The sequence below is a fragment of the Saccopteryx bilineata genome, chromosome 8 (assembly GCF_036850765.1).
Source record: "Saccopteryx bilineata isolate mSacBil1 chromosome 8, mSacBil1_pri_phased_curated, whole genome shotgun sequence".
NCBI classification, from domain to species: domain Eukaryota; kingdom Metazoa; phylum Chordata; class Mammalia; order Chiroptera; family Emballonuridae; genus Saccopteryx; species Saccopteryx bilineata.
In genome coordinates this window covers 66,779,077-66,806,707 of record NC_089497.1, presented here as the reverse complement: position 1 = coordinate 66,806,707, position 27,631 = coordinate 66,779,077, and the positions used below count along the sequence as shown (strand labels likewise).

The window sequence follows — 27,631 nt, the reverse complement described above, 5'->3', positions numbered from 1 at the left end:
CATATGTGCCTTGGCCAGGCAAGCCCAGGGTTTTGAACCGGCGACCTCAGTGTTCCCAGGTTGACACTTTATCCACTGCGCCACTACAGGTCAGGCTAAACAGATTTTATATTCTGTATTTTATGAGTGATTCAAGGTAGGAAGACCTAGTGTTTAACTTTCTTCAATGCACTGCACATGAATATCTATACAAAATAACATCTTAACTGACTTTTAATTCAACTGTTTTTTATTTCATCTGCAAATATTTCAGAGTGTATGTTTAAAAGGCACTCTTTTTTTGTGTGTGTGACAGGGACAGAGAGATACAGAGAGAGACAGATAGGGACAGATAGACAGGAAGGGAGATGAGAAGTATCAATTCTTCATTGCAGCTCCTTAGTTGTTCATTGATTGCTTTCTCATATGTGCCTTGATGGGGGGGGGGGGTCTACAGCAGAGCAAGTGACCCCATGCTCAAGCAAACAACTTTTGGGCTCAAGCCAGTGACCATGGGGTCATGTCTATGATCCCACGCTCAAGCCAACGACCCTACACTCAAGCTGGTGAGCCCACGCTCAGGCTGGTGACCTTGGGCCTTGGAACCTGAGTCTTCTGCATCCCAGTCTGATGCTCTATCCACTGCACCACCACCTGGTCTGGCTAAAAGGCATTCTTTAAAAATAAAAACACTACAATATACTATTTAAAAATGTATTATTTATTGTTTGATTTTAGAAAGAGAAGAAGGGAGAAAGAGTGAGAGACATCAAGTCGTTGTTACACTTATTTATGCATTCATTAATTGATTCTTGTATGTGCCTTGACTGGGAATTGAACCTGCAACCTTGGTGTATTGGGATAATGCTCTAACCAACTAAGCTACCTAGTCAGGGCCTACTATTGATATATTACTATCACATTTAAATAATGAACAATTTCTTCATACCATCAGATATGGAGTTCATATTAAAATTTGCCCAATTGTTATATATATGTATGTTTATGTGTGTATGTGTGTGTATATGTATATATATATAATTTTAATAACAGTTTTTTAATTTAAATCCGGATTTAAATAAAGTTCCTACATTGGAATAGGTTGGTACAGCTCTTAAAATTCTTAAAATGGCCTGACCTGTGGTGGCGCAGTGGATAGAGCATTGACCTGGAAATGCCGAGGTCGCCGGTTCGAAACCCTGGGCTTGCCTGGTCAAGGCACATATGGGAGTTGATGCTTCCAGCTCCTCCCCCCTTCTCTCTGTCTCTTCTCTCTCACTCTCTCACTCTCTCTCTCTCTGTCTCTCTGTCTCTCCCTCTCCTCTCAAATGAATAAATAAAAAAAAATAAAAAAAAAGTTGAATAAATAAAAATTCTTAAAATGCTCTTAATCAATAGTTTTCCAAAGGAGGGAGATTTTTGACCCTGGCACTGATTTTTCTAAGTAACCACTGAGTAAGATGTGGCCCCACTGTCCATACATGCAGAGGTGGCCATAGGCCCACAGATGCCATCACACAGCATAGGTGCTTGTCTACTGCCATTGCTCACTGCCCCTCTAAGAAACACTATTTTTCTGAACTTTTGTCTTTTTCTTCTTAATGAAGATAGGACCTTTTGAAATTAGTCTTTAAATACCCATCTGAAGGACAAGTTTATCTGTAGAAATTCAGCTTCAGATCTTCACCCAAAACGTTTTGTGGATTCGCTTTTACTGGGCCATGTAGGTGGACATTGTGTTTTTGGTTGTAAGGCCAGTGGCCATGCAGGTTCCTATTGGATTTGTCCAGACGATAAAGGAACTGTGGAGCTCCAGGATGGTGGGCCATTCCATTTATTAGAATCTCAACAGCAGACAAGGAAGCAGGCAGGGAAAACCACTCCTATCTCTCTCTGGACTCTCCAGCAAAATAGGCTGGGGGCAAAAACCCCTTCTCCATCAAACAATAGCAAACAATGGCTCCTCCCAATGGTGGCAGGCAATCTGCCGCCCTGAGGGCAAGCACCCGCAGTCATACACACAGGGCACTGCCCTGTTCTCATGCGCAAATCAGGCAAAATACAAGCGAGCAAGCTTAACACACATGTTACACACTTGTTTGCCCAATATTGGTAAAGTAAGTTTGCAGTTTAGCTTAACTAGAAATAATGTGGACCTTATTTTGGAAGTAGGAAGAAACACCCTGAGGTAGAGAAGCCCACCCTGTCAACCAGAGAATGGTGTAGCTTTTTATGCTTGTTGGTCTTGGGAGGAGGAGAACCGAGTGTCGAGTGTCGATGGTAAGGAGATATTTCCTGGCTAAAAGTAGAAACAGGATGTTTTGAGACAGGGCTGCTGCTCTCACAAGCCTCTTTGCAAATAGCTGAAGTTGATGCATTTGGCAGAGGGGGTACTTAAGCTCCTGAGAGCTTACTTGCACACATCCCTGATTGGACTATGGGATGAGCTGGGGGAAACTAAAGCAGCAAAAGGCAGGAAGGCAACGGTGCTCCATCTGCAGGAAGGACCTCTCAACCTGGGGTCTCTCATGATAAGATTCATATTGTTAGGTGGCACATTGGAGTTATATGCTGATGTTTATTTTGGATAAAATGCTTTAACATTGCATGCATGTTCATACCTTTTCATGTGATAAGGTGCCAAGAATTGCAAAAATTGTTAACATTAGTATTTTAAAAGGAAGAGTCAGGCCCCTTTATTCCTCCTCTCTGTAAAGAAAAAAAACCCCAGAGAAAGAGATGAAAGGGGCAAAAGTTAGTTAGTAACTAATCATAGTTCTCTGGAAGGACTGAGGCTGCTACTTGCTAGACAACAAAGAGAATAAAACTTACCTGAAAACTTCTTCTTCCTCATCCTTAAGATTCTTTAGGAGACAATATTTACATATCTTAATTAAAAATTTCTACACTAATTCTAACTCTTCCTCTCCTCCTGGAGTCCTGAGAGTTAGGTATACCTCTAGACAAAGGGAACACGAGCCCACTCCTCTTGCTTGAAAAACCTGCATTCTGTAACTTTTTTTTTTTTTTGTATTTTTCTGAAGTTGGAAACCGGGAGGCAGTCAGACAGATTCCCGCATGTGCCCTACTGGGATCCACCCGGCATGCCCACCAGGGGGCGATGCTCTGCCCATCTGAGGCGTCGCTCTGCTGCAACCAGAGCCATTCTAGCACCTGAGGCAGAGGCCGTGGAGCCATCCTCAGCACCCGGGCCAACTTTGCTCCAGTGGAGCCTTGGCTGCGGGAGGGGAAGAGAGAGACAGAGAGGAAGGAGAGGGGGAGGGGTGGAGAAGCAGATGGGCACTTCTCCTGTGTGCCCTGGCCGGGAATCAAACCTGGGACTCCTGCATGCCAGGCCGATGCTCTACCACTGAGCCTACTGGCCAGGGCCTGTAACATTTTTTTTTTTTTTAATTTTTTTTTTAATTTTTCTGAAGCTGGAAACAGGGAGAGACAGTCAGACAGACTCCCGCATGCGCCCGACCGGGATCCACCCGGCACGCCCACCAGGGGCGGTGCTCTGCCCCCCAGGGGGTGATGCTCTGCCCATCCTGGGCATCGCCATATTGCGACCAGAGCCACTCTAGCGCCTGAGGCAGAGGCCACAGAGCCATGGAGCCTTGGCTGCGGGAGGGGAAGAGAGAGACAGAGAGGAAAGCGTGGTGGAGGGGTGGAGAAGCAAATGGGCGCTTCTCCTGTGTGCCCTGGCCGGGAATCGAACCCGGGTCCTCCGATAACATTTTTTTTAATTGCTATTTTTTTTTTTTTTTTTACAGAGACAGAGAGAGAGTCAGAGAGAGGGATAGATAGGGACAGACAGATGGAAACGGAGAAAGATAAGAAGTATCAATCATCAGTTTTTCGTTGTGACATCTTAGTTCAGCAGTTCTCAACCTGTGGGTCGCGACCCCGGCGGGGGTTGAACGACCAAAACACAGGGGTCGCCTAAAGCCATCGGAAATACATACTTTATTTAAAAATGTACTGTATAATAAATATGTATTTTCCGATGGCTTTAGGCAACCCCTGTGTTTTGGTCGTTCAACCCCCACCGGGATCGCGACCCACAGGTTGAGAACCGCTGCCTTAGTTGTTCATTGATTGCTTTCTCATATGTGCCTTGACTGCGGGCCTTCAGCAGACCGAGTAACCCCTTGCTCAAGTCAATGACCTTGGGTCCAAGCTGGTGAGCTTTTGCTCAAACCAGATGAGCCTGCGCTCAAGCTGGCAACCTCGGAGTCTCGAACCTGGGTCCTCAGCATCCCAGTCCAATGCTCTATCCACTGCTCCACCGCCTGGTCAAGCTGTAACATTTTATGTGCTTTCTAATAATCATCCCTTTTGAAATCCTTTATATGTATAAAAAACTTGTAAACTAAACAAGAGGGTACTAGCTTATTAGCTAGCCCCAACATTTTTAGCAAAGGTACAATAGTTTCATTTAGCTTCTCTCCTTATCCTAAGTTAACCATTTGGTTGTGGCAACAAGGATGGGTGGTAGACACTAGAAGATTTGGGAATGTCTTTGTGGGTATGTAAAACAATTATCACTACTGTGTTATCTTGTGGTCCTGATGTGTAAGAATGTTTTTTCCTTTTAATAGATCCTATAGATAGATGTTGTAAGCTTGTTAGTAATTGACTATTGTACCATGCTCCCTCCTTACCCATCCCAACCGGTATGTGATTTCTTCTATAAAATCAGCCACAGAATAGTAGGGACTTTCTACATGATTTGGAACCGTGCCCCATGTAGCTAGCTAGCCAGCAAATTAATAAACTCCTCAAATTTCTTCTGTAACCTGCCTGGTGTCTCTGTGTAACCTACGGATTGCAGTACTTTAAAACATTCACCCTTCTGCTTTGCGAATGACTTCCAGAGCCCTTCCAGTAGGCCATTTCATACATCTTCCTCACACTACCTCTTTTTTTGCTTTTTCCAAGAAAGGTGCATGCCCCCTCCCATCTTGCTCTCTGGTACATTTACACTTAATTCCTCCATTTTATAAGTATATTCCATGTTGCATCGTCAATTTTTTTTCAAGGCCATCTCTAGCATGGCACCTGCAACCAGCCCTAAGCTTAATGCCTCGTACTCAGGGCACACTCAGTTTGAGTGGTGGTTTAAGGGGGTCTGCCTGCAGCATTCTGCTTTGACTGTGTTGGGGGACCTGTGAGAAAGAAGAAGTGTGTGGGCCTGACCTGTGGTGGCGCAGCGGGATAAAGCGTCGACCTGGAACACTGAGGTCGCCGGTTCGAAACCTTGGGCTTGCCTGGTCTAGGCACATATGGGAGTTGATGCTTCCTGCTCCTCCCCCTTCTCTCTCTCTCTCCCCTCTCTCTAAAAATCAATAAATAAAATATTTAAAAAAAATTAAAAAAAAAAGAAGTGTGTGCTTGGGGAAGATTGTTTTTACAGATATGAGGTGTGGAAAATTAGTTCATAACAGTACAAAATGGAAGGCAGAGAATATCAGAGGAGGCAGACAGGACTGCCTAACACCTCATTGCAAACCATGCTATTTAATCCCTCTAGACAGTGCTTTGCAGTTTATTCCGATTTTCATATGCATTGTCTCATGCCACGAACAGGATATTATTGCCTGTTTTGTAAGTGATAAAACTCTGGCTCAGAAAGGGAAATGACATGCTCAGGGCTACCTAATTAGTAATGGTAGAACCAGGACTGGAGCTAGTCTTCTGACTCTAAATCTGGTTTCCTTTCTACTCTTTGTTCCACGTCTCAGGCTAGTAACTAGGGACCTGGAAAGCGGAAGAGACTCACCTGGTACTGCAGGTGTAATCAGAGACTGGAAGCACTGCTGACAGTGCTGAGCACTCTGGATGGCCCTTGAATGGCCAGGGGAAATGAAGAGACAACTAACACTGAGCAGTTACTGTGTTCAGTGGAAGTGGAAAGCAAACTGCAAATGTGGGCCGCCTGGGTAATCTTAAAATTTTATAATACATTCAAAAGTGAAAATAAACAGATGAAATTAATTTTAAGTGTTTCATTTAACTCAATGTATCCAAAAAAAATAAATCATTTACTTTATCATGTAATCAGTGTAAAAATTACTACTCTACCATCTTACACTCTTCTTTCCCCATATGAAATCTTCAAACTCAGGCGTGTATTTTACTTGTATGTCTCAGCATGGATTAGTCACATTTCTCAGGCTACTTTGTTGCAGAGCACAGTTCTAAGTGCTTTACATTTCATTTATTTCAGCAATCACGTGAAGAATTGTTTAGAGCACTACCTGATACTTGAGGAAATAAAGTCCAGTGGGGTTAGGTAAGTTGCCTGGGGTCACAAAGCTGGAAAGTGACAGAGCTGAATTCTGACTCAGGTCTATCCCTCCTTGACCCACTCTGGTGGACTGCCAGTCCTTGAGGAAAGGCGAGGTGCTTGATCTGGACCTGGAAGGATGGTTGAATTGAATAGGTGGAAATGAGCAGAGGCCTTAATGTTGTGATATTACCCCTGGCTGCTGGTGTTGATCACAGTTATCAGTTACATGTGGTGGAAAAGGGGTCCCAGGGGCAAAGGAGGGGTAGCCCATTTCCAAACCATTGTTAAGGTTTCTGATGGGAGGAAGCTGAGCGATTGCAGTGATGTAAAAGGAATCATTGTCTTCAAATGCACATGCTAACGTTCAGGGAGTTCTTTCAAATGGTTGGAACCTCTTACAGGATTTGAGGCTATTAAAACTTTCCTTTTAGAAGTTATGTGAAGATTTAGATTATTACTCATAAGGAGGGCTCAGCTAGCCAGGGCCAGATTGTGAGGTGCTGAGTAAATAAATATGTTTAGGCCCTGGCCGGTTGGTCAGCGGTAGAGCGTCGGCCTAGCATGCGGGGGACCCGGGTTCGATTCCCGGCCAGGGCACATAGGAGAAGCGCCCATTTGCTTCTCCACCCCCCCCCCTTCCTCTCTGTCTCTCTCTTCCCCTCCGCAACCAAGGCTCCATTGGAGCAAAGATGGCCCGGGCGCTGCCCCAGGCGCTAGAGTGGCTCTGGTCACGGCAAAGTGACCCCCCGGAGGAGCAGAGCATCGCCCCCTGGTGGGCAGAGCATCGCCCCTGGTGGGTGTGCCGGGTGGATCCCGGTCAGGCACATGCGGGAGTCTGTCTGACTGTCTCTCCCCATTTCCAGCTTCAGAAAAATACAAAAAATAAATAAATAAATAAATAAATAAATAAATAAATAAATGTGTTTATCCTCTCCTAAACTAAGGCAGGGGAACTCTTTGAGGAGGCCAATTTCATCTCTGTCCAGGAAGACAAAGGCAGTACTCCAATAGAGGAGAGACTGGATCCAGAGGTCCCTGTGCCTACCCTGAAGACAAAAAAATTGGTTCTGTGATTATTTTTCTTGTTATACTCACATACATTGTAGTAACAGTAAAGAGACACTGTTAAAATCCTGACATTCTACATAATGCTGTTCATTTTACAATGCTCCCTTGCAGTAATTATCTATTTGTGAAAAAAAAATTTTTAATGTAATTATAATTTTAGTGTGCATGAAGTTAATTTTGTTTCTCCCTTTGTCATGAATAAATTCTCATTATTATAGAGCATGCAATATGTTAATGGCTTCAGAGGATATCACTGAATTCTGTATCATAATTTATTTGCTCCTGTGGCTAGATATTAAGGTTTTTAAAATTTTTTTGACATTATATTTGCTGCTACAGCCTGCAATCACATGCTTATGCTTCTTTTCTATTGTAAGTCCAGTAGTTGCAGCCGTCACAGCCGCCACCTGGCTCATGCAGGTTCACATTTGATTTGGATAGATCGTAATGAAACAATAAAGCCAAGAACTGGTGGGTCATTACCTTTAATCGTAGCTCACACCCGGCGGGCGAGAAAATACATACAGTGGGGAAAACACTTCCCTTTCCTTTTAGGGCTCCCAAAGCCACTGACTTTCTCCGTTTTTTCCTAGAATCAAAGGCCCCACCTCTGTTCCCCTTCCCTGCCTCCTCTACAATGACATGGCCTCTCTCCCCTGCAACAACATGGTCCCTCTCAAAATGGCTTCCTAGCTCCTCCTTTTAAAACTTTTTAGTGTGACAGTCCCTCTTCCAGCACACATTAGCATAACCAAACCCCATCCCAAGCATGAAGGCAATCAGCACTATCACGTGGCAGCGTTTCACATGAGCAACGCCATTTTTAACAAAGTGAGCATAAAAATCACATTTTACAAACTTATTTGCCCAACATCTCTTTTATAATTGGATTCTAAAAATTAGAAATTTTTAAAAAATGTTTTATTTATTGATTTTTAGAGAGAGAGGGGTGAGAGAGAGAGAGAGAGAGAGAGAGGGAGAGAGAGAGAGAGAGAGAGAGAGAAGGTGGGGAGTGTTGGAATCCATGGGAGTCCGAAAGACCAGAGTAACAGGCTTTATTGAAAGGAAGAAAGGAACCAGAAGAGCACCGGTTACAGACTAGGGGCCAGTTATATAGTGTTTGGGAGAGCCTGAGGGGATACTGAGGCAAAAGTCCTGGTATGTCCGGAATGCTCCTCCTTGGGGGACTTCGAGCATGTGGGTGTTGAACCAAAAGTTCTGTAATGTCCGGAGCCCCTCCTGGGCGGGTTGTCAACTTTTTGGAATTCCTTTGTCTCAGGGGCAATAGTCCAGTAAGGGTGAGGTCTGACAGATGAGTGGAACAGCAAGAGGGCAGTTTGGAATTCACGTATCTATCAGGGAGGAGCAGGAAGCATCAACTCCCATATGTGCCTTGACCAGGCAAGCCCAGGCTTTTGAACCGGCGACCTCAGTGTTCCAGGTCGGCGCTTTACCCCACTGCGCCACCACAGGTCAGGCTAAAAATTAGAAATTTATAATTAAAATTATATATTACTTATAAAACTACAAATATTTTAAAATGTGTTGATTGTTCTGGGGTATTCTGTTTTCTTGAGATATTGCTTCCTTTATTTTTTCAACATAGGAAATGTCCAAACCTGTAAAAAATTTTATGAGTTTACTTGAGCCAAACTGACAATTGCCAGGAAGCAAAATCTCAAAGGATTGAGAAAATGATCCAGAAAATGGCAGTTTTACCACGCATTTTAAACATCAGAATTAACCAGGGAAACTTAAGGGGGTTATGTGAAATCCACAGGTGATAGGTTAGGGAGGGGGGAGAAAGCAAAGTGAGGAAATCTCTGGGATTGGATAAAAAGTAAAAGGAATAGACACATACTTACCCAGGAGGGCAAAGAATAGTTAACAGTCAACAATTAACATGATAATAACAGTGAAGGGATTTGTGGCTGTGCCCTGAGGGGTCTAGAAAAGAAGACTACTATTATATTTTAAAGTATGTTATCAGGTATGTTATTGTAGATGTAAAAAGGCAACTGACAGGCCCAATTAAGGTAATCATGGACCTTTGTTGGAGAAAAACACCACCCTGGGATATGATTACCCACCAGGAACTGCTTTTACTTAGAAAGTTTTCGTTTCAGACTGTCCTCTGTGGTTACTTTAGGTCTCTCAGTCTGCAAGGCCACCGTGCAGGCTTTCCCTGAGCTTGTCAGGGTCAGCATGTGGCCCCTTTTTCATCTCCAGTTTCCTCCAGTTTTATTTAGGTGCTGTTGTAAAGTCACTAGTGAGTTCTATGAAAACACCCAAGTGACAGGAAAATTTCAAAGGAGAAGTTTATTAGCCGGCTAGTTACAGGGGGCATAATCCCAAACCATGTAGGCCCCAATACAGTTCTGAGCCTGCTTTTATAGACAGAATCACATACTGGTTGGGGTGGGTGTTGGGCAGATAAAATGTATTATGCTCACTTTGTTAAAAATGGCGCTGCCCACGTGAGGCCGTCGCCCCCCGGTGATATTAATGTGTGTTGAGAATCCTTGTAGCCTGGGGCTTGGTTTTGGGATTAAGTCTTTCCCACCCTTTTTGATGTGGGGTGGTACAATCCAATCATGCCTCAGAGAAGTGACTTTGTATTAGAGACTTCCTATTTTGTATATTGGATTAAGAGTTTGGATTTCTACACTATAAAATGGGGACAGAACGAGAGTTTGCTCTCTTGGTTCCTGGGATGATTAGCATGAGAGAGCAGAGGGAGCAGAGCAGAGAGCAGAAAGAGGCCATGTGGCCAGGAGAAGCAGCCAAGATGGTGGAGTGCTGAGTGAGAGGCCAGCTTGTGCAGAGTTTGTATCTGGGATAAGGAAGGAGATGGGGAACTGAGGAGAATAAGGCTGGTGAGCTAGAAACCTTTGATTCTAGGAAACTCGGATAAGTCAGTGGCTTTTTGAGCACTGAATGAGTGGGTTTTGGAGCCCAGTGTGTATTTTTTACTTGCCCGCCAGGTGCAAGCTGGAATTAAAAAAAATGGCCTATCAGTTTTTGGCTCCGTTGTTTCTTTACTGACTGTCCAAATCCAATGCGAACCTGCATGGGCCGGGCGGCTGTGATGGTGGCCCTGGCTGTGGCTCCTGGCTTTACAGGTGGGTAAGGAGGGGCTTGTGACCTCTTTGTGTAGAGGAATAGGTCCCTCTCATGACTTTAGTATGGGAGCGTGAGTCAGAGTGTAGGAATTCTTAGTTAAGGTACATAAACATTCTTTCCTGATGGCTTTTATGAAAAGAGAAGTGAAGGAATTCTCAGATAAGTTCCATCTTCCTTGCTCTGTACTTAAATTATGACTTAGCTGACCCAATTGCCCTTGAAAGCCCTTCCTCCTGCATACTTCTCTTTCCTTTCTCCACAGAAAGGAGGGGGTAAGAGGCCTGACTTTTCCTCTTTAAAATGGCATTGCTAATGCTAAGTTTTATAGTTTCTTGGCACCTTATCACACTACAATTGACATACAGCCCTGTATAAGTGTATATAGCATAAGCTTCCCAGCAATGAGTAAGATGTGAGCTCATCAGTTTTGCCACAAAGTCACCTGCATTGGGTAGGAAAGTTTAAAGTTTTGTTAAATTTAATGTTGGTCAAATAAGTTTTTAAATATGATATATATGTTTGTTTGCTTATAGTTTGCATTGGGTATGGGAGACAGGCTGTAAGCAGGCAGGGTCCTTATAGCCTAAGGCTTAGTTTTAAGAGGAAGCTTTTCCCCACACCCTTGACTGTTACATGATGTGGGGTGTGCACTCTCATGAGGAATCCCATTATGCCTCAGATAAGTGACTTTGTATTAGAGACTTCCTTGTTTGTATATTGGATAAAAGGTTTTGATTTCTACACTATAAAGTGGGGCAGACCGGGAGCTTGCTCTCGGTTCCGGAGATTAGCATTAGAGTGAAGAGCAGAGAAAGGCCACATGGAGGAGAGGAGAAGCAGCCAAGATGGTGGAGTGCTGAAGGAGAAGCCAGTTTGTGCAGAGAGAAGGAGATGGGGAACAGAGGTGAATAAGGCTGGTGAGGTACAAACCTTTGATTCTAGGAAACTCAGATAAATCAGTGGCTTTGGGAGCCCTGGATGGAAAGTATTTCTTGCCCACCGGGTGAAGCTAGGATTAAAGCTAATGACCCACCAGTTCTTGGCTCTGTTGTTTCATTACTGTCTGTCTGAATCATATGCAAACCTGCATGGGCCAGGTGGCTGTGATGGTGGCCGTGGCTCCTGGCCATACATTTAACAAAGGTTAAAATGTGCCAAGTGGTTGTGTGTACTTCCTCACATGCCTCAGAATGACACTGATGTAACTCACCAGTTACAGGTGAGACTGGTGAGACCATTATCGGGAGCAAGGGTACCTTCCATCGAGGAAGGTAGGTTAAATAGTTCTCCTTTGCAGACTGAAGGTGAGAGCCATGCCCAAATACTCACCACCTTCAAGTCTGGACATGGCACTCCCCCCCAGCCCCAGGCTCACTTCGCACAGCACACGAAGGCAGGACAGAGCTCCATTCCACTGTACATGACTTCCCTGTTTCCTTCCCCACCCCCGACTGCATGTGGCTCTGGCTTTGGGGCTTCTTCTTTCTCATTGCTTATTTGGGAAGTCCCATTTAGACAGTTCTACTCATCCATTATTATTTTTTTTATTAGCATCTTTTGTGTCCAAAGACATCTTTGTCTATGTAAGGCCAGGGGCTGCCGCTGACATCATGGCCATTCATGTGCAAGTTCTCATTGAATTCGGGCAGCTGGTAAAGAAACAGTGGAGTCGGAGGATGGTGGGCCAACCCATTCTGTTTATTGGTGTCTCACCAAGATAGGCAAGCCACAAGAGAGGCCAAGGGAAAAGCAGGATGGCGAGGGATCAGGGAGAAGAGAAAAAAGAAACCCTCCCACATCTCTCAGTGGTGGGGGCAGAATCTCCCTTCCAGTAAACATTAGCAAGACAATGGCCCCTCCCAAGTAGGAAGGCAATGTGCAACTTCACAGACCACTATATCTGGCATTGCCCAGCCCCCAATGCAAACTATAAGCCAGCAAACATAAAAATCATATTTATAAACTTATTTGACTAACAGTCTACTCCAAGTTTATGAAGATATTCTTCTATATTTCTTATAGAAGCTTTGGAGTTTGAACTTTCACATACAGGTCTAGGTTCCTCATCAAATTAATTGTATAAAATGAAGTAGAGGTCAAGGTGCTTTTTGTTTTTGTTTTGCATAGATATTCAGACACTAAAACAAGTTATAATAAAGATTTTCCTTGCTTCACTGAGTTTCTATTGTGGTACTACTATAAAAAAATAAGGTAATATGTATGTGTGGGCCTATTTAGGGATTCTGTTCTTTTTAATTGATCTGTTTGTCCTTAAGCCAATTATAACACATTGTCTGATTACTGTGGTTTTATAATAAACTTGGTAGTGGCCTGACCTGTGGTGGCGCAGTGGATAAAGCGTCAACCTGGAAATGCTGAGGTTGCTGGTTCAAAACCCTGGGCTTGCCTGGTCAAAGCACATATGGGAGTTGATGCTTCCTGCTCCTCCCCCCCTTCTCTCTCTCTTTCTCTCTCCCCTCTCTATAATGAATAAATAAAATCTTTAAAAAAAAATTAAAAAAAAATAAACTTGGTAGTGTAAGTCCTTTAACTTTGTTCTTCTAACATTGTCTCTGCTAGTCTAGTTTCTTTGTAATTCCTTATAAGCTTTAGATTTAGCTTATTAGTTTTTACAAAACAGCCATTGGGATTTTGATTGAAAGTGTATTGAAGCTATAGATCAATGTACTAGTCAGGGTTCTCCAGAAAAACATAACTTACACATACACACACAAGTGTGATAACAGAGTGCATGTGTATGTATGTGGAGAGAGGTAGGGAAGGAGAAAGAAAGAGAGGTTGAAAGACAGACAGAGATTTATTTAAGAAGGCTAACAAGTCTCAATTATCTGTAGCTAGCTAGTTGGAAATCCATGTGTAAAGCCAGTATCCACAAACCACAATCACAGCTGCCTAGCCCATGCAGGTTCACATTAGATTTGGACAGATGGTAATGAAACAACGGAGCCAGGAACTGGTGGGCCATTAGCTTTAATTCTAGCTTGCATCCAGCAGGCAAGAAAAACACACACTGGGCTCCAAAATCCACTCATTCAGTGCTCACAAAGCCACTGACTTTTCCGAGTTTCTTAGAATCAAAGGTTTCTAGTTCACCAGACTTATTCACCTCTGTTCCCATCTCCTTCTCTCTGCACAAACTTCCCATCTCCTTCTCCCTCAGCACTCCACCATCTTGGCTGCTTCTCCTGGCCTCCTCCACGTGGCCTTTCTCTGCTCTGCTCTCCTCCACGTGGCCTTTCTCTGCTCTCTCCTCTAATACTAATCTCAGGAACCGAGAGAGAGCAAGCTCCCAATCTGCCCCACTTTATAGTATTGAAATCAAAACCTTTAATCCAGTATACAAACAAGAAAGTCTCTGATACAAAGTCACTTATCTGAGGCATAATGGGATTCCTCATGAGAGGAATCCTAAATCAAAAAGTGTGGGAAAGGCTTAGTCTTAAAACTAAGCCTTAGGCTATAAGAATTCTGCCTGCTTACAGCCTGTCCCCCCACATCCAATGCAAACTATAAGCGAGCAAACATATATATCATTATTTACAAACTTATTTGACCAACTGTAAAGCCAGTAGCCAGGGCCACCATCACAGCCGCCTGGCCCATGCATGTTCACATTGGATTTGAACAGTTAGTAATGAAACAACGGAGCCAAGAACTGGTGGGCCATTAGCTTTAATCCTAGCTTGCACCTGGTGGGCAAGTAAAAACACACACTAGGCTCCAAAACCCACTCATTTAGTGCTCACAAAGCTACTGACTTATCCAAGTTTCCTAGAATCAAAGGTTTCTAGCTCACCAGACTTATTCACCTCTGTTCCCCATTCTCCTTCCTTCTCCCTGCACAAACTCTGAACAAACTGGCTTCTCCCTCAGCACTCCACCATCTTGGCTGCTTCTTCTGGCCTCCTCCATGTGACCTTTCTCTGCTCTCCTCTCTAATGTTAATTTCAGGAACCAAGAGAGCAAGCTCCCGGTCTCCCCCAATTTATAGTGCAGAAATCAAAACCTTTAATCCAATATACAAAATAGGGAAGTCTCTAATACAAAGTCACTTATCTGAGGCATGATGGGATTGCACCACCCCACATCAAAAAGTGTTGGAAAGGCTTAGTCCTAAAACCAAGCCCCAGGCTACAAGGATCCTGCCTGCCCACAGCCCGCCATCAACACACATTAATATCACCTGGGCGATGGTTTCCATGTGGGCAGTGCCATCTTTAACAAAATGAGCATAATATATGATATATTATCTGCCCAACACCAACACCATGAAAGCCAGTGGTGTGGGTGCAGTTTGAGACGAAAGCCTGAGAACCAGGGGAGCCAGTGGTATAGTTTTTGTCCCAATGCTGGCAGTCTTTAAACTAGGAAGAGCTGATATTTCAGTTCAAATCCAAAGGCAGAAAAATAACTGATGTCCCAGCTCAAGGCAGTCAAGTAGAAAGAGTTACCCCTTACTTGAAAGAGGTTATTTGTTTGCCTGACCTGTGGTGGCACAGTGGGTAAAGCAGGGGTCTCAAACTCGCGGTCGTGCGGCCCGCCCACCAACTTTGTGCGGCCCGCAGACTAATCAAACTTCGTGGATTAATCTGCGGGCCCGTCTGCGGGCCGCACAAAATTGGTGGGCGGGCCGCACGACCGCGAGTTTGAGACCCCTGGGGTAGAGCATTGCCCTGGAATGTTGAAGTTGCCAAATTAAAACCCTAGGTTTGCCAGGTCAAGGCACATATGAGAAGCAATCAGTGAACAACTAAAGTGAATCAGTTACAATCTCAATCCTTCTCTCTCTCTAAAATCAATAAATAAAATCTTAGAAAAAAAAGAATATTTGTTCTATTCAGGACTTCCCACTGATTAAATTAGGCACACACACATTTGGGAGGGCAATCTGCTTTACTCAGTCTACCAATTGTTAATCTCATGCAAAACACCCTTAAATGTACATCCAGAATAATTTTTTTAGTGCAAGAGAGAGACAGAAATACAGAGAAATTGGAGGGAGAGAGATGAGAAGCATCAGTTTATAGTTACATCATTTTAGTTGTTCATTGATTGCTTCTCATATGTGCTTTAATGGGAGCGAGCTCAAGCTAGTGATCCCTTGCTTAAGTTAGGACCTTGGGTTTCAAGCCAGTGACCTTTGGACTCAAGCCAGCGACCATGGGATCATAGCGATGATCCCACGCTCAAGCCAGCGACCCCAACGTGCTTAAATTGGTGACTTTGGAGTTTTGAATGTGGAACCTTAGCATCTCAGGTCGATGCTGTATCCAGTGCACCACCATTTTTCAGGGTAGAATAATGTTTGAACAAATGTCTGGATACCCTGACAAGTTGACACATCCAATTTAACATCACAATCAGTTTAGGGAAGAATGGACATTTTTATAAAATTGAACCTTCTGATTCATGAATATAGTGTATGTTCCCATTTACTTAGGTCTTCTTTAATTTCTCTAAGATTTTATAGTTTTCAGTTAAAAAGTCTTACCTATCTTTACCTAAATTTGCTTCTTGGCATTTCATGTTTTGTTATTATAAATTGTTTTTAAGATACATTTTCCAATTATTTGTGAACTTGTACTTTTAATGAATATAGAATTTTTTCGGTGAAGGATAATTCCCAATCCATCATACAGCAGTGACATTTAGGAACTCCCATTCTAGACATAACCATAAACCATTACTAAAATATCCTCTATGTCTGTATGCTACTTTATCATTGCCAAAATATTTCCTTCCTTTGTTCCTTCCAAGGGCTCTGAGAAAGAGACAGGGGAGCAATTATTATCTCTACTTTTATATAAGAAAGCTTGGCCCCAGGGATTCTATCTAAAAGTCCTATGACTGAAGTGGCAGAATCAGCCTCAGGATTTTTCCTAAGAGTGAGGTCCTCCTCCTGATACCAAAGCCATTCTGTGAAAAGGTGACCTTTTATAACAACTACTGAGAACACCCCTCCAAGGGATCTGGCTTTCTGGAGAATCTCCTGCCTGTGGCCTCTGAAGTCAGATTTAAAGGAAGAGAAAAAGAAAGCAGAGGGGGAAAAGTAGACCAAGATGACGATATATAGACACTGGAGTGGGGAGGGAGCACAGGATCATTGTCCACGCATTGACCACTTTTGTGTCTGTTAGGGATAGAGGCCCTGCTATGGAAAGATTCCATGTCCACATGCAGTGAACAACTTCACAATCCTGTGTGACACCCCAGAAGGAAAACAATAGGTACAGGAACCTTCATTATTCAGGCATTAAGAACGAAGAACCTAAATCAGTATTTTATTTTTATTCCTTTTGAGAAATTCACCAAAAGTACTTTGAAGAGGATTCAAAGCTATAGGGAAGAGACTGTCTTCTTTTTCTTCCCCTTTGGAAACTTTCCACCTTCTATCCTTTTCTCCTTCCTCTCTTCTTTCTTCCACTACTCAATTCTTCTTTTCTTTTTTTTGGTATTTTTCTGAAGTTGGAAACAGGGAGGCAGTCAGACAGACTCCTGCATATGACCAACCGGGATCCACCCGGCATGCCCACCAGGGGGCGATGTTCCGCCCATCTGGGCCATTGCTCTGTTGTAACCAGAGACACTCTAGCGCCTGAGGCAGAGGCCACAGAGCCATCCTCAGTGCCCGGGCCAACCTTGCTCCAGTGGAGCCCCGGCTGCAGGAGGGGAGGAGAGAGACACAGAGGAGGGGGAGGGGGAGGGGTGGAGAAGCAGATGGGCACCTCTCCCGTGTGCCCCGGCCGGGAATTGAACCCGGGACTCCCGCACGCCAGGCCGACACTCCACCACTGAGCCAACCAGCCAGGGCCCACTACTCAATTCTTACTGAGTGCCAGCTCCTGAGAATGCAGAGAAAAATGAAGTGGTGTCTGTCAGAGCTTTTAAACCTTACAGACTTTGTTGACTGCCACCAACAATAATATTTTTTATGGTATTGTAGTTACTTAAAAATAAAACTTGCCTGACCTGTGGTGGCGCAGTGGATAAAGCATCAACCTGGAAATGCTGAGGTTGCCGGTTCAAAACCCTGGGCTTGCCTGGTCAAGGCACATATGGGAGTTGATGCTTTCTGCTCCTCCCCCCTTCTCTCTCTCTCTCTCTCTCTCTCTCTCTCTCTCTCTATCTCCCCTCTCTATAATGAAAAAATAAAATCTTAAAAAAAACAAAAACAAAAAAACTTGACCTGACTAGTGGTGGCGCAGTAGATAGAACATTGACCTGGGAAGTTGAGGTCCCAGTTGGAAACACCTGAGGTAGCTGCTTGAGCGTGGGCTCATCTGGTTTGCTCAAGGCTCACCAGCTTGAACATAACCTAAGGTCTCTGGTTTGAGCTAGGGGTGACTCGGTCTGTTGTAGCTGTCCCCCCCCCCCCACCGTCAAGGCACATATGAGGAAGCAATCAATGAACAAGCAATCAACGGACAACTAAAATGCCACAACAAAGAATTGATGCTTCTCATCTCTCTCCTTTCCTGTCTGTCTGTCCTTATCTGTCCCTCTCTCTGTCTCTGTCACAAAAACAAAACAAAACAACTAATTTAGTGTATTTTTTAAAGGCTGGTAGTGATACTCTAATTGATTTTGAGGCTCACTAATGTAAAGAAATACATATTTTGAAAGACACCAATGTAGTGAGAGAGGGACGTCTAAAGTGTGATTGCTTTCCACCAGAATGTGCTACTACAGTGCCTTAGATAGCCGTGGAATACAGGGAGGGAATACTGACTAACGGGGTCCTAGAGAGTCTCGGAAAGCCTCACAGAAGTCCTCAAGCAGTTGACATGGTAGTTGAGGCATTTATGTATTTGACAAGATGATAAGGAGAGAAACTTCAGCTCAAGGTTGAGGCAGAGGTGCAGGTGGGAAATGGTGAGGTGGGAGGGTGGAAGCTTAGTTCAGTACAGCAGGAAGGTGAGGGTGGTGGGGAAGCAGTGGGAGATGAGGTCACAGACAGCAGAAGCAACAGTGAAAAGCATAACAGGTCTTAAGGGATATTCAAGAGTTTGGATTTTATCTGTGTGTATCAGGAAGATATAAGAGGGTGAACTTAAAGATGACACAATTGTATTTGGCTTTTTCAAAGGTCAGCAATGTATAGGCGGACCAGTCTAACCTGTGTAGTTGTGCTTTAGAACAGAAAACTCAGACTCAAAGGAGATCCAGTCCTGGAAGCCAGATCTCCTCACCCACCATAGGCAGTCATCCTCCCATTTTGCCATACTTCTTAGAAGATCCACACAGACACACGAATTGGGCTCTTTTAAGTATATATTTACTGAAACAGAAATTATAGTCACTTTCAGGGCCTAGTAAGAGACTGGCATAGAACCAACTCTATTCTTTCTTCTTCCTTCTGAAGGGTTCCCTTATCTGCAGAGTAAAGTAATGATAGTAATTTTCATTGATAATAATTGCTTGCATTTACAACATGGCATTTTTCTAGATGCTTTACAATTATGCACTCTTTTTTTTTTGCCAAATGAGAGGAGGGGAGATAGACAGACTCCTGCATGCACCCTGACTGGGGCAGATGCTCAAATCAACCCAGCTATTTTTAGCACCCAAGGCTCACATGCTTAGACTAACCAAGCTGTCCTCAGCAATTGGGGCCACACTTGAACCAGTTGAGCCACCAACTGCAGGAGGGGAAGAAAGAGAGAGAAAAGGGAGGGGGAGAGAAGCAGACAGTCACTTTTCCTGTGTGCCCTTATCAGGAATCAAACCTGGCATGTCCACACATCAGGTCTATGTTCCATCCACTGAGCCACCGGCCACGTCCAACTATTCACTCATTTAATCTTCACAACAATTATATATTTTAAGTATTATTATTTCCACTTAATAGATGAGGGGACTGAGGTACATAGAAGTAAGTGACTTTGCTAAAGTCACACACACATCTAGCAATTACCAAAGCTTGGATTTAGGTGAAGTCTACTCTTTTAACCACCATGATCCTTCTTGGTTGGGTGTGACTTCATTCCAGGCATGCTCTGAAGAGAAGTTTGAACAAAAATAGTCATGAAAAGATTTGGCTTTAAGCCAGATTCTCAATATTGCCAATACTGAATCTTCCTTAATTTAGAGGAAGAAGAAAGTTTTTCTGTCTGGGAGAAGAAGGATAGCTTCTTGAGAGGAAGTGGTGTTTTATTGAAGCTTTGAGAGATGGATGAAATTTCAAGAAGTAAAAATTGCCGGACCAGGCAGTGGTGCAGTGGATAGAGCATCAAACTGGGACGTGGAAGACCCAGGTTCGAAACCCCAAGGTCACCTGTTTGAGTGAGGGCTCATCTGGTTTGAGCAAGGCTCACCAGCTTGAATAAGGGGTCACTTGGTCTGCTGTAGCCCCTGGTCAAGGCACATATGAGAAAGCAATCAATGAACAACTAAGGTGCTGCAACAAAGAATTGATGCTTCTCATCTCTCTCCCTTCCTGTCTGTCTGTCCCTATCTGTCCCTCTCTCTGTCTCTCACTGTCTCTGACACACACACACACACACACACACACACAAATTAAAAAAAAGTAAAAATTGCTAAGAAGGAAGGGCAGCAGTATTAGTCAGGAGAAGTAGCCAACCACAACTTCTCTCTACCACTGTTTACAACTAAAAACTGGGAAGAATGCAAAAAGCAACTACAGGAGAACCTGAAAAGTAATAGCCCAATAGGATACTGTAGCCAAAATTTAAATGATGACCCATAATGGCCTTTGTCACATGGAATTGCATAATTGTGTCGGAGGCTAAAACCCTGAGATGATCCCATCTTTTCAGCCAGGGAACCAGGAGGAAGAGCCATTGGAAGCCAGACAATGAGGAAATCCCTTAGAGGAGAGAGTTGGAAAAGTGGACCCACTAAGTCTGATATAAGTCATGGGCACACTACATGGTATGCATGCATGGAACAGATCCAAAGAAACACAGCAAAGGTTTTGAGAATTGAACTCTGATATAAATAGTACCCAAACCCCAGATAAACCTATGAGTTGCCTCTGTGAAACGCAGACCCAAATGGCCTAGCAAAGGCTTTGAAAACCAAGCTGAAATCAGAGTTATCAGTTATAAAAGGTAAGGCAGAACATTCCGTCTGAACCTAAGTGGGTTAATAATCTGCTAAGCAAATAAACAAAATATCAACATTTTTTTTTAGAGAATATTAGCAGGATCCAGAGTCTTACAACATAATATTCAAAAGTCCAGTATACAACCCAAGTTTATTTAACATAAAAGGAATCAGGAAAACCTAAACAATACTTAAGGGAAAAGAGAATCTGCTCTAACCATGAGATAACTCAGATGATGCAATTATGAGACAGACTTACAGTAACCGTTATAACCATTCTCCACTCTGGAAATGCATGTAATGATAGACCTTCTCAGCAGAAAAACAGAAATTATGCAAAATAACCAGCTGGGCATTTTAGAACTGAAAAGATTTCTGAAGTAACAAATTTACTGTCTGGGCTTAGTGACCAGAGATGACAGGCAATAAAAGTCAGTGAACTTCATACTTACCTGGCAGGGGAGATACCATGATCACGAAGGTGGTTTTCCCAGGGCGAGGCTTATCCATTGCACTCCAGGTGTGCTGACCCCTGTGATTTCCCCAAATGTGGGAAACTCGACTGCATAATTTGTGGTATGGGGAACTGCGTTCGCACTCTTCCCTAAAAAATAAAAATTAAAAAAAAAGTCAGTGAACTTTAAGATAGAGGAATAGAAATTATATAATATTTTTGTATAATATTTATAAATGTACTTTTAAAATTTTTAATTAAAATCTTTATTACTATTGACAGTCAATATTCTATTAGTTTCAATTGTATGTGTACTTTTTTTATTTTTAATTTTTTTACATTTTTCTGAAGCTGGAAACAGGGAGAGACAGTCAGACAGACTCCCACATGCGCCCGACCGGGATCCACCCGGCACGCCCACCAGGGGCGACGCTGTGCCCACCAGGGGGTGATGCTCTGCCCATCCTGGGCGTCGCCATGTTGCGACCAGAGCCACTCTAGCGCCTGGGGCAGAGGCCACAGAGACATCCCCAGCGCCCGGGCCATCTCTGCTCCAATGGAGCCTTGGCTGCGGGAAGGGAAGAGAGAGACAGAGAGGGAAAGCACGGCGGAGGGGTGGAATAGCAAATGGGCGCTTCTCCTGTGTGCCCTGGCGGGAATCGAACCCAGGTCCTCCGCACGCTAGGCCGACGCTCTACCGCCGAGCCAACCGGCCAGGGCTTGTATGTGTACTTTTTTATTGGGAAGAAAATAAAGAGTGTCTCAGGATACTATGGGACAGCATTAAAAAGTTGAAATATTCATGTTATTGGAGTGACATTCCAGAAGGTGAAAAGGAAGATATTGGTGCAGAAAAATATTGGAAAAACAGAACGGCTGAAAATAGCCCAAATTTGATGAAAGATAAAGATTTACAAATTAAAGAATCTCAGTGAATCGCAAACAGGATCAATTCAACAACAACGATTGAGCCACATCATAGTTAAACTGCTGAAGACAGAAGATAACAAAAATATTGAGCAGTCAAGGAAATATGTCATGTAGGCATTAGGGAATCCTATTCAAATACAGTGGTCCCTTCTTCTCGGGGGTTAGGCTCCAGAACCCCTCCGGGATAGGTAAAAATCCACAAAGTAGCGACCTTATATTCATTTTATTATTTATATATATTTTAAGGCTGTATAAACCCTCCCTACACTCTTATAAACCTTTCCCACACTCTTATAAACACTTCTTATGTTCTTAAACACTTTCTACACTCTTAAACCTCGTAAAATCCCACGATATAGCAAAAAATCTGATACAAAATTAGATATATACAATTTAAAAATCCGTGATAAAGTGAGATCATAAAAAGTGAATCATGATATGGCGATGGATGACTGTAATTGCAAACTTCTCATCTAAAAGCATGTAGGCCAAAACAGTGGGACAATATCTTTAAAGTGCTAAAAGAAAAGAACTATTGGCCCTTGCCGGTTGGCTCAGCGGTAGAGCGTCGGCCTGGCGTGTGGGGGACTGGTGTTCGATTCCCGGCCAGGGCACATAGGAGAAGCGCCCATTTGCTTCTCCACCCACCCCCCTCCTTCCTCTCTGTCTCTCTCTTCCCCTCCCGCAGCCAAGGCTCCATTGGAACAAAGATGGCCCGGGCGCTGGGGATGGCTCCTTGTCCTCTGCCCCAGGTGCTAGAGTGGCTCTGGTCGTGGCAGAGCGACGCCCCGGAGGGGCAGAGTGTCGCCCCCTGGTGGGCAGAGCTTCGCCCCTGGTGGGCGTGCTGGGTGGATCCCGGTCGGGCGCATGCGGGAGTCTGTCTGACTGTCTCTTCCCGTTTCCAGCTTCAGAAAAATACAAAAAAAAAGAAAAGAACTATTGTATTAACCTAGAATCTTACGTTGGCCCTGGGTGATGAGGATAGCTCGGTTGACCTGAGCACATCAGCCTCAGGGGCTAAAAATAGCTCGGCTGATTTGAGCATTAGCCCCAGATAGGGTTGCTGGGTGGATCATGTAGGGGTGCATGCGGGAGTCTGTCTCACTATCTTCCCTCGTCTCACCTAAAAAGAAAAAAAAAAAGAAAAATAAAAAAGAAAGAAAAAGAGTGAAGGCAAAATAAAGATATTCTCAGGTGAAGGAGAACCAAAAAACTTTGTTTCTAGTAGACCTGTTCTTAGATAAGTACTAAAGGAAGTTTTCAGGCTAAAGGGAAATGATCCCAGAGGGGAACTTTGAACTTGAGGAAGAACAAGTATCTAACATATTAGATTCCCATTATTAAAAATATACACAAAAATACAAAAGTAACCCAAATCATCTCTAATTTTATAACACAGAGGTAACAACAGACTACTAGCAATACTTTGCATATATTTCTTTTAGGTCATTTTTCTCTGTAAACACAGGCAGTCCCCAGGTTATGAATGAGATGGGTTCTTTAGGTTTCAAAATGTTTAAGTAGCCCTGGACAGTTAGCTCAGTCAGCTAGCATCATCCTGAAATGACAAGGTTGCGGGCTCTATCCCTAGCCAGGGCACACGGGAAGCAACCAATGAATACACAACTAAAGGGAGCAATGATTGAATGCTCCCCCCCCCCCCCTTCCTCTCTCTGTCTCTAAAAAACCAATCAACCAATAATAAAAGCTCTGGCCAGATAGTTTGGTTGGTTGGAGTTTCGTACCAAAGTGCAGAGGTTGCCAGTTTGATTGCTGGTCAGGGCACATATGTTCCTGTCTCTCTGTCTCTTCCTGCCTCGCTCTAAACAAAATAAAACAAAACAAAACAAAAAACGGCCTGACCTGTGGTGGTGCAGTGGATAAAGTGTCGACGTGGAACACTGAGGTCGCCAGTTCTAAACCCTGGGCTCGCCCAGTCGAGGCATAAATGGGAGTTGATGCTTCCTGCTCCTCCCCCCCTTTTCTCTCTGTCTCTCCCCTCTCTAAAATGAATAAATAAAATCTTAAAAAAATAAAAATGATCTCTTAAAAAAAAAAAGGTTTAAGTGTTTATATGCACAGAAAGGTAAAAATAAATAATATGTTAAGACAAACTCTATCTAAGTTACATTTAATAGGTAAATGTACCTGTTCCAATTTATATACAAATTCAGCTTAAGACCAAACCTACAGAATCTATCTCGTTTGTAACCTGGGGACTGCCTGTATTTCTTTTTTTAAATTCTTTTTTCTCCCTCATTCCCTCCCTCCTTCTCTCTTTTCCTTTCCACCCACTAAGATTATATAGTTTTTTAATCTTCATGAATTTGCTTTATATTAAAAATAATTTCCTTTTTTTAAAAAAAGTTAATTATTTTTAAAATTTTAGGTTTGGTAATGGTTTTTGGGTTATATTTTTTAAAAGAGTACCTTTTAGAGATACATAGTGACAATTTTATGGATGCAATGATATGATTTCTGGAATTTGCTTAAAATACCCAAGTTTGGGGGCTAGGTAGATAGCAATGAAATAAGATTAGCCATAACTTAATAATTGTTGATACTAGGAAATGGATACATGATGGTTCATTATACTACTTTCTATAATTTTCTGTATATATATGTACATGTATATATATATGCAGTTTATCATTGAAATCTATCTGCATAGCTTAAAAGTTACTTCTCATCTATTATTTTTCTTGTGCTTTATCACAACCCTGTGAATTAAGGCTTATTAAGCCCCTTACCTCGTGACAAAACAGGCTCAGAGAGGAAAAGTAACTTTCAGGCACACACAGTGATTAGGCTGGAGAGCTAGGGACCCCACAGCTGTGTCCTGGCTCCTGGTTTCAAGCTTTTCTTCTTTTTCAAAATTTTATTTTATTTTTTTACAGAGAGAGAGAGTCAGAGAGAGGGATAGATAGGGACAGACAGACAGGAATGGAAGAGATGAGAAGCATCAATCATCAGTTTTTCGTTGTGGCACTTTAGTTGTTCATTGATTGCTTTCTCACATGTGCCTTGATCGTGGGGCTACAGCAGACAGAGGAACCCCTTGCTTGAGCTTTGCTCAAACCAGATGTGCCCGCACTCAAGCTGGTGACCTTGGGGTCTTGAACCTGGGTCCTCTGCATCCCAGTCCAGCGCTCTATCCCCTGCACCACCACCTGGTCAGGCAGTTTCAAACTTTTCCATGAGTTCATTGTTCTCTGAGCCCCAGAGGTCCCAAATCTGGTTCTCTCTGCTGTGGAGCACTGTTTGAAATTGTTAACACTGAAAGCGGCAGGTGCTGATTCTGTTGAGATGAACAACAAAGTATTCTGTGTTCAGCCAGAGACAAATATTGACTTGTGACACTCCAGAAAGTTCATCTCTTGCTTTCAGAAATGAAGACTTCCTCTATCTGCAGTGGCTAAGCCAGGCCCCAGCCTCCTGTCCCTCCTCCCCTAGGCCACCAGGTCTGGGTTTACAGGTCACTATTTATTAAGCACCTGATGCATGCCAGACACTGCTTGATCCTCCTAATTCTAACAGCCATCCTATGAAGTGGGTGGTTTTGCACATATTTTGTAGATGAGGAAACTGAGGCCTGAGAGCTTATGCCATTTGCCTAAGATTGCACAGCGATGAATAATGAAACTGCGACCTAGATCTCAATGTGTCTGACTCCAAAGCTGGGTTTCCGTTAGAGGCAGCACCAGCCTTCCTCATTTCAGTCTCAGTCCTCATCAGCACAGGGGTCGCACCAGCTTTTCTTGGCCTGTGGGCATTGAGTCAAATCTGAATTAACATCCTGGCTCAGCCTCTTCACAGTGGGGTGATGATGGGCAAATCCTATAACCTCTCTGAGCCTCAGTTTCCGCATTTGTAAAGTAGGTTCGACAATTAACTGTCTTAGGGGGTTATTTTGAAGATTAAACAGGTGCTTGGCACAGTGCCTGGCACATAGTAGGTGCCTAAGAAGCAACGACTATTATTTGTTTGTTGGGCACTTGCTCTCAGGGAGTGGTGAAGGGGGTGCTGTGAGCCAAAGAATGCTTCCTCTCCTACTGCTGAACTTGCACCTCCCCACCCCACAGGCTTCTGTTCCCTGCCCTGCTCTGCAACTTTTAATCTGCTCTTCACTAGGTATACATCTTGCTTGAATTGATTGATCTGAATGGATGTAGTGAAAAGGTAAGCCCACAGCTCTGCCACTCCCAGCCCAGCGCTCTGAGTGGCTGGAGGGACGGTGGGCAGCCCAGGGAAAGCTCTCTGCCTTCTCTCACCCCCCTTCTTCTCCTCCGACCTCCTAAGTCGGCATGTGGTTGGGTCCGCCTGCAGGATCCGGCACTTTTTGGATGACTGACTGTTGGATAGTAAGGAGGGAAGCATAGGACCTCTAGCTTCAGTTTCCTCTTCTATAGAATGACTTGACATTCGTGGAGAGTTCTCTTGGGATATTTGAGAATTCTCAACATCCTCTTTATCAACATGACCAAGATTTCGTTTATTAACAACAGCCCTAAGATGAGGCATTAGTTCCTCTAACAGGTGAGGAACTCATGCACATGCCAACAGAGTACAATATTATATCCTTATATGCAGTCATGCATAATTGAACAATTTAAGTGATTTCTGTCCGTTAATGATTCTATGAATACAAAGCTATCGGCATTTATAAATTTATTAAATTTATCATTGAGTATAAACATGCCATGGCTAGCAGTCTGCTTTCTTTGGGAGCTGCAGTTCACAAGCAGATATTTCTATCACTTCCTGAGACATGGAGGTCGTAGAATCCCTGTGCACTGGGTCGTAGCCTGAGGGTGAGCTCTCTTACGCCCTAGAGGACTGGCCCATGCCAGCTTTCTGGTGCACATACATCACATTCACTCTTGAGTAAAATCTGGCTGTTTTATGTCTAAGACCTTGGGGCTGTCTGTTCTCAAATAGTCAAAATCCCAGATGTTGACTCTGTAAATGCCAAAGGTCAGTTGTAATAACTGCAGCCATGCAAAGCTGCTCAAAGTTCAGTGAGATGATATGTCAAGTGTCTAGCATTCTAAGTGTGCCCTGGGTTTGGAATTTAAGGGCTATTGGTTTCCCTATGGACCAAAACCATTTGCTTCTGGGGTTAGATGGGCATGGTTGGGGCCGAGAGAGTCACAGGTCAAACAAGATGACCAACCATTTGAGTATAGGCAGCGAGAGCACAGTCTTTGGGTTCAGACAGTTCTGGATTCAAGTCTTGATGCTGCCACTTATTAGCAAAACCCTTTAATCTCTTTAAGATTTAGCTTCCTTATCTAAAATGGAAATGATGACTCCACCAATCTCTGAGGCTGGTGGTTAGGATGGAATAAACTATTATGCATGCAGGGTTAGCACAGTGCCTGACACATAGGAAGCCCCTAGAAAGCAGTCGTAGATGACATCCTCTCTTCTCTCCCTGTACATGGCTGTATGCCCAGTAGGTGCTTCATGTTCATTGACGATTTCAGTCCAAGTCTAAAATTCATTTTTTAATTTACAAATTAACCACTTCCCATTCTCTACACATATACCACAAACCCTGACAGTGGTGCCAGTTTGATGTTGGGTGCCAGCTGTAACCTTGTGCTTGGCAGCGCTGAGAAGGAAACAGAGAAGGGGTGTGGATGCACTCTATCCCCTCAGAGACCTGAGTGGAAGAATAGTATTCCCACACAGCA

General features: G+C 43.5%; 1 protein-coding gene, 1 non-coding gene and 1 pseudogene across 4 annotated transcripts in view; 2 read left to right on the top strand and 1 right to left on the bottom strand.

The window, feature by feature from the left end:
• LOC136312262 (large ribosomal subunit protein uL15-like) overlaps positions 1-21,037 on the bottom strand; it is a 47,448-nt pseudogene extending 26,411 nt beyond the window's left edge.
• The window catches only part of ST6GAL1 (ST6 beta-galactoside alpha-2,6-sialyltransferase 1), a 180,585-nt gene that overhangs the window by 67,540 nt on the left and 85,414 nt on the right, over positions 1-27,631 (top strand). The window lies entirely within an intron of this gene.
• LOC136312422 (U1 spliceosomal RNA) lies at positions 20,996-21,158 on the top strand. Its single transcript, XR_010727004.1, has one exon. It is a non-coding gene; the product is annotated as a U1 spliceosomal RNA (small nuclear RNA).